This window comes from Oryza brachyantha, chromosome 1 (genome assembly GCF_000231095.2).
Source record: "Oryza brachyantha chromosome 1, ObraRS2, whole genome shotgun sequence".
In the NCBI taxonomy this organism is placed as follows: Eukaryota; Viridiplantae; Streptophyta; class Magnoliopsida; order Poales; family Poaceae; genus Oryza; species Oryza brachyantha.
In genome coordinates this window covers 32,487,304-32,495,418 of record NC_023163.2, presented here as the reverse complement: position 1 = coordinate 32,495,418, position 8,115 = coordinate 32,487,304, and the positions used below count along the sequence as shown (strand labels likewise).

Below are 8,115 nucleotides of genomic sequence, written 5' to 3'. Positions count from 1 at the left end.
CAATCGTATCGCAACCACTGGATAAAGAGTTACTCGTTATAACTCTTGAATTTTTAATACATATTTAAATATTTATTTCTTTTTGCTTTTGACTGAACAGTTAGTCGAACCCAAGATGGACTTTTGTGTTCAAAAATATTGCCATCAGATTCATAAGAAATAAGAGTTTCATGTGTGTTATGAAACCCTAGGCCCAACTACCCAAGATGGCGACTGACCTAAGAATGGCAGAGTCACGGCCGCTACGAGCGTCGCTAGCTCACCGTCGCCGCGTCGGTCATCAGGGTTGGTTGCCACGGCGGTCGTTGGGCTAGGCCGTGCAGGTGGCGGCACGATGCACGGGCGTAGGGGCTGAGGGTAGGGTGGGCCAGGCAGCAAAAAGGTTGAGGTTTCATATACTGATTTTCTTTTACTTGTGATTGCATTTATAGATTTACTAATTCATAACTGTGATTTAATAATCGTTAGTTTGACAATTGAGAAAGGATAGAAGATGGATAGGAAAGAGAAACAAAGGCAGCGGCACAAAGAGTTAAATGGTAAACTTGTGACTTGTGATTATTGATATATGTAGGTTAATTTATTGATAGGGACTGGTACGGTACGGTATACCATTGAGACAACAGGATATGTTATCTTATCTAGGTAATATGATACTTTTCAGATAACATGATATCTTAAATGTATCAGGCATGGTACCTTTCGAGTAACATGATACCTCACATGTACCATGTATGATACTTGAACAGTATCATATCTGGTACTAGTGGTATCATGAACAGTATCATATCACTGGTAGCGAATCCTCATCGTCGTCGCCGAGCTCACCGCGTCGCCGTCGCCGAGCACGTCGTGCCACCGTCGCCTAGCTCATCCGGCCGCTCTAGATCCGACCGCCTTGGATTCGGCTGCTTGTCGCCCCGCCGTTCCCGTCAAGCTCGCCGCGCCGCCGTCGTTGGCCCGTCACCATCTTCGCAACCAACGGTCGGATTCGGCCGCCCCATCGCTCGCCATCGAGTCGCCACCACCCACCGTCTCCATCGTCGAGGTTGTCACCGACGGGGAGGTCGGGAGGAAGAGGGAAGGGGTGGCGGCGCGGGCGCTGGCAGGGAGGTCGGGAGGAAGAGGGGAGGGGCGGCAGCGCGAGCGTAGGGGCGCGGGAGGCACGGCGGCACGGGGGCCCGTCCGTAGGAAGAGAGGACGGGCTACCGTTCGGTAGCATTTCCATTATTGATAATCTATTATGTTCTACTGTTATTATGTAACCAGATTTGAAAAGATTGTAGAGTAGGGGTTGCAGTAGAATAAACCTAAGTACTTTTGCAAGTGGTAATGCCGCAACGGGGATGGAATATGTTACCAGAGAAGGAGAGGTGGAAATGAGAATGGTACAAATTATTCACACACACACACACACATATATATATATATATATATATATATATATATAATCTATGCACTATGCTTCTCTCCTCTGGCTCTAATATTCAATGTTTATTTGATTGAGGTTGAAATGCTCATTATTTACTTTTATGTTCATAAGTTATATATTGTTTTTATGGTCTAAATATAGTCCTATATCATCGCGTAAGCGAAAGAATTTAAATGTGTATTAGTCTTCAACTTAGCCATATACAACACCTAAATTTTGATTCGTCTTCCACTACTCGTCATATTTGCAATATACCTATACTGCATACATATGCATCTATACTGCATACATATGCATATGGTTCGTTTATAAGTTGCATTCATTAGTCATACTGATCATGGTTTTTCATGGACGTTTTTTTTTTTGCATGTCAAGCAAAGGAAGATTAATTGGACACCCTTCCCTCCAATCACGCGCATGCGTACCTAACAAGCTAGCAATTAGTGGCCAGTGGAGACTAATAAGCTAGCTACTAGATGCTTAAAATCAGGTTCTGCTTCCTTTTTGTTTTTTGTTTGCCAGGTTAAAATCTGCTTTTCAGGACAAGACAATACATGCCAATTAAGTTAAGTGGGAGAAAGGTCATCGATGAGCATGACTGCAAATTATGGCTTTCCAAGACATATTATTCCTTGAATAATTTAACTTGGCATTTTTTAACTATTGCTATTTATTTTACACATCACAAACTTAAATAAAAAAAAACAAGAAGGCTGCCAAACAAGGGTGGTGTCAATGGCATACGGACAATAAGAGAATTTTCCATGATATATAATTAGCAATTGGAGTCTAGTTTTCATATTGTAAGTATTTTTTACTATGCCTAAATTCACATATTGTTTAAGATATATTATTTATTTATATGTTTAAATTTATTAATACTATAAAATCTTACGTTGTGGAACGGAGCAAGCCTCAATTTATGATTGGCATGTAGAAAAGCATGGTAAGGCCGTGTCCGATAACGGGGCATAAGTTATCTTATCCCCTCGTTTTCCACATACACGCTTTCTGAATTGCTAAACAATGTATTTTTGCGAAAAATCTTCCATAGAAAAGTTGTTTTAAAAAATTATATTAATCCATTTTATTTTTTAATAATTAATTAATTATGTACTAGCCTATTAAACGTTTTTTTGCGTCGGATGACTGACCCCTCCACTCACTCTCTCGCTGAAAGCAGCCTAAGTATGACTATCGAATAGATGGGCCAACATCTAGCAGGCTTTCTGTTTTTTGAGCCTGTAGGCTGGGCCCACTAGCGAGAAAAGGTGGGCTGTTCTGTTCCAGCCACGAGCCAACGAGGCCACGGACCTCCCCCACGTCCGTCTTGGATGCGAGCCGAGCCGTTTCTTCGATTCCCCAATCGAAGGCGATCGCCGGAGATGGACGCCAAGATCGGCAGGCTCGTCGGCGCCGTGGGCGCCTTCTTCTCCGGTGGCGACAACGTCCCCTTGTGCGACCGCGACATCATCGCCGTGCGTAACCACCACTCGCACCCATGCCCCCCCTCCCCTCCCTTCCATTTTATGATTCTTGCTGATTTGGTTCCGTTTTGATCAGAGGTGCGAGAGAGATGTCGCGGAGGCGGCGACCGAGGAACACAAGAGCGAGAGCATCATGAGGCTTTCTTGGGCCCTCGTGCACTCGAGGAACAAGGACGATGTCAACCGTGGGATCGCTATGCTCCAAGGTACACAATACAACAATTTCTCTGTGACAGAATGTTCGTCCGTATTTTCAGCAACATCTTTGGTCTCTGCCAACATGCTCACAACCAATAAATCCCAAAGTAACCTCTCAAAATAGAAAGGGACAATTAAAAATTTGTTACTGTTTTCAAACGTTATGGTAAAATTATTACTAGAAAATTATAAAAATGTCACTATAACTATCATTCGAGTGGTATTCTTGTAATTTAGAAAAACTAGTGGTAAATTTACAAGGAAAAAAAATACTTAGTGATGGGGCCTCCATGTACTTTTAAAAGCTGACCAGCTGGAATAAAAGCTAGCCTAAATCTCATAGATTTTAGCATGTAATTTCATAAGTACTGAACCATCTAATTTAGAAAATGGATTTTTCATAAATCCGATCTCTATATCCACAAAGTTTCAGCGAGACTCCGGTGATCACAGAACTTAGCCTCTCTCACTGAATGAAAAATGAACTCTCTAATTAACATTTAGGTAGAACACAGTAGGAAATTTGGTGCTGCAAATATTCGGCAGCTTTTCTGTCTCTTCCATTGCTTATAAAGGAAAAATTACAGAATGAACAATGCGGGCACGAAGCCACGCTCAGCACGGTGTCGACAGCTCAACAGAATAATGCAAAAAGAGGAAAGAACTAACAAACACTAGCTAACTGAAAAAACTGGAGAAAACGAAAACAGTTAGACAGCTACAGTAAATGTTCAGAAACAAACAAAATACGCCAGGATATACACAGCCAAAAGATATACGAGTTCTTAAACTCTAAGCCTTACATAGGAAAATCACAAAACACAAAATGTACTACGCCATCTAGAGCGGAATAAAATGTTCATCTGCTGTTACTCTGACTCTGATCATCTCTCCTTGTATTTGCTTCCTGCTAGCATCTTTTGGTGGATCCAAAAGTCCATTGGAAGCAAGGAGAAGCTGTACCTGCTGGCTGTTGGGCATTACAGGAATAGCGATTATCCCAGGAGTCGGCAGCTTCTCAAACACTGTTTGGAGGTTTGTTTGTTTCTGATAGAGTCATAGTTAATTTCTAGCTCCTAACATAGAGGCTATCTGTCTGACTCAAAGAAGAGATGCACATGTGTTTAGCATCCTGAACATCTCTGTTGGGTGCTAAGTTACAACTTACAAACAGAAACAAGGTGTTCAGCAGGAGATAAGGCACTCCTTTTGTCTTGCCATTTTTAGGACTGTTAGCTTTTTTTTTTTAATGCTAGAAGCTGCTATTGTTTGTTCGGCATCCCAGACACAGTAGCTAATTATCTTGGCCTTGTCCTCAATGTACGAAGGATAATTGCAAGTTCTTGGAGACGATGCATCCGGCTAATATCCACAGTTAGCTTACTTTTGCAATATTTTACTCAGATTCAACCTGGTTGGGGGCAGGCCCTGTCTTTGAAGAAGATAGTAGAGGATAAAATTGCTAAAGGTGAGATAGACCCATAAACCTCTCCAAACAATCCACATACATCGTTCCTTTATGGTTATGCAATGTTAAATAAAGGCATACTCCCTCTGTTCAAGAATTATGTAGTGTGTTTTGGACGATTTATGTGTTCTGCAATATTTAACTTTTAACCTTTAGTTTTACCTGAAATGTTTATATGAACTATAAAATTGCTGTATATTTTCGAGATATTTTACATGCTACGTCTAGTGATACCACTTCAATTTATTTTGGCGAATCTAGTGATACTATTATTTTTCTGTAGTCTAACTTTTCACAGCCATCTTCCATTTGATAATGTTAATTTGAAAACCTATATTTTGTTTTTATATTTTGAAGTGGCATTAATTAAGAAGCATGTATATAACTAGTTGTTAAATCTCCATGGAAATAAGAAGCAATAAACCTTCATCGGAGTGACTGACAAGCTAGCTTACTTTATGCAGATGGTGTGATTGGCATTGGTATAGCCACAACAGCTGTTGGACTGCTGGTTGGGATTGCCGCTGCTGTTGCTCGGAAGAATTGAGACATACCCAGTTCTAGATTGATTTATGGAAATAGAGATTTGTGGCGTCAGATACTCTTTCGGAGACACTTTTTGTTCAAGTTCTAGTCTGCAACAATGGCCTAATTATTGACACAATTTAAGCTAGCTAATCTGATACAATACGTTCCGGATGCTTTACGATTCTGCATACGTCTCAAAATTCTATAGCTGATAATATTCTGCATGTGATAATTCAGAATTGAGATCCAATACAATTTTAGTTTTGTTCATACATCTCTGGTTATTTTCTTTAATATGGTCAAGATGTAGATGCTGTGCATTTTGAAGAACTGAAGAGTAAACACTGCACAACTCCACTGATGACGTCGGCATTCATCAAAATATCCATATTACTCTAAATTATTATAGCATTTCATCGAATAACTATCATATTTTGCATCAAATTTGGCAATGGGTCACTGTCGGGTCGGGTCGGACGTCAATTATTATAGCATTATTATACCATAGTACTGTTCAGCTCGTATTTATGGTGAACCACATATTCTAGTTTAGACAATTCAACATAGATTTGAATTCAACATCATATAAAAACAGAGAACATAAAATATATATATATATATATATATATATATATATATATATATATATATATTAGAGAGACTTATAATATAAAACAAAGAGAGTAGATTGCTCAACACACCACTTAACTTACGAAAATGCGCGTGGCCATGGACAGAAGCAGCACGCACGGCACCGACGGACCATCAATCATACACGGATCGTATAATGTGCGTATGTATAGTGGCGCTGCTTAAGTTAAGCAATTAGATGGATCGTTACGTGAAAGATACCTCTAGTCATCTAGTGGTTCTCATGGTGGTGCTATATGCCTATATACGTTGTTTTTCTTAATTGCTATTCGTCCATCGGATGTTAGAAAAGGCCATTTTGAATTGGCTTGTATATTTGTCAGGGTCTGGGGAGATTGATGATTTGAAGTGGATTGGATCAGGATGCTATCTGTCGTGCACATTATTTGCACGTAGTACAACAATATCTGTCAGCTAGGTAATGGAGAAGGACAAAACACTATTCCCTCGATAGTGTAGGTGATTGATTGACTTCTGCATTAAAAATGTCAAAAAACATATTTACAAATAAAAAATAATACATATTCTTATTGATCTAAAAGTCAATATTAAAAAATATATAAACTTCAGTGAAAAATTTTAAAATTAACTCCAAATCTAATATTAAAAATTCAAATTTTGCCATATAAGCATTCAACTTTTTAATCTTGACTAAATTCGAAGCTAATAAATTTACCCTTTCTATTTTTTATATAATGTCGTTAACTTTTAGATCCATGTTTAATTATTCGTCTTATTAATATATATATATATATATATAATTATTAATTATTTTACTATAGTTTGATTTATTATTATAGGAACCTTAAGTATGTCTTATACTTTTTTATATTTGGATAAAAATTTTGAATAAGACAAATAATCAAATGTAGATTTAAAACTCAACACCATCATATAAAAAACGAAGAGAGTATAATATATAATTAATATATATTTATCAATGAATGGATATATATTCTTTGAGCATCTCCAAGAGTTTGCTATCCCTGCTCCACATCCCTATTTCTTTTGCAAATTTAAAAAAAAAAACATCCTCCAATGGTTTGTCATATGACTTTTTTAAATTTAGCAATTTGTCATATCTCCTCCTTTGCGCCTATATTTGGGAGTCCAAATTTCGTTTGCCATCTATAAAAAATACGACGCACTTCTCTCCCCACGTGCACGAAACTCACACACGCTGACTCTGCCTCCTCCGTGCCGTGCGTCGCCACCTCCAGGCACCGCTGCAGTGCCCTCCGGACGCCATCACTCATCGGCACGCCCAGCCACCGCGCCACCGTTGCTCCGCGGCATGGGCGGCGGTGGCCAGTGCGCGGTGAGCAGGCGGCGGGATCGAACACGAATCGGTCAGATTAAAATAACATATCATGGGTCTAATTTTAGTTTTGTCAACCGAAATATACCAAACTGTTAGAAATTGAGTACAATTTTCTTGGCCATATTATTTGGAGACTTGCCTAGCTCGCTCTTGTTATACGAAACGGAAGGGATATTAATTTACTGTAGATTGCACGATATGAAACGGTTCTGCCTGCTGCCCTGCTTTGGAGCACTAGCTTCTGTCATATATATATACTGCACTCTACAATATAGTTGGCCAAACGGGCCGCCCAGTCACGGCACGGCTAGGCACGGCACTACTCAGCACGGGAATAGAGTCGTGCCATGCATGTTAGTGCCGCCATGCTAGGATGGAGACCCAGGCACGGCACTAGGCTGCACCAAACGTGCCGGGCCATGCTACTGGGCACGGGGGCACTATAGGGTCATGCCGGCACTGGCACTAACATGCAAAAAAATATCATATTTTAATCAAAAACTGAATTATGGACAAATGAAAATACAGAACAGAGCATATGGAGCAATATATCATTGAATTTTCATAGAATCAAATAGATTACATATCAGATCATATTAACGAGATTAAAAGAGCAAATATATCATTGAATATTCACAAGAAATCATCAAATACTCAAACACAAGACAAGATATCAAAATATTTAGTTATTTGGAGCTAATTTGCAATGGCTGCCTCATTAAAAACCTGACTAGGTAAAACTCACCCTTGTGAGAAACCCTAGACAGGAAAAAAGAGTACAGCCAACTCCATACATAATTTAATTCCAGTGTCTCAATAGTCCATAGTCCATAGTTTATAATAATACAAGCCATTACATAAATGGTCATCAATCAAGATAAAGGTTTCCTCTATAAGTTCTTTGTCCTCCACACATTGCTGCAACCTTGATTCTGCAGCCTCCCAATCTTTGATGCAGGCCAGCATCTCCACCATTTCAGTCGTCAGCTTTCTCCGTCGATCCTCGATGATCCTGCCTGTCATACTAAAT

At 39.5% G+C, this 8,115-nt stretch overlaps 1 pseudogene; it reads left to right on the top strand.

Moving 5' to 3' along the window:
- The first annotated feature begins 2,732 nt into the window (after positions 1-2,732).
- On the top strand, positions 2,733-5,473 carry LOC102701401 (annotated as a pseudogene).
- Positions 5,474-8,115: the final 2,642 nt, after the last annotated feature.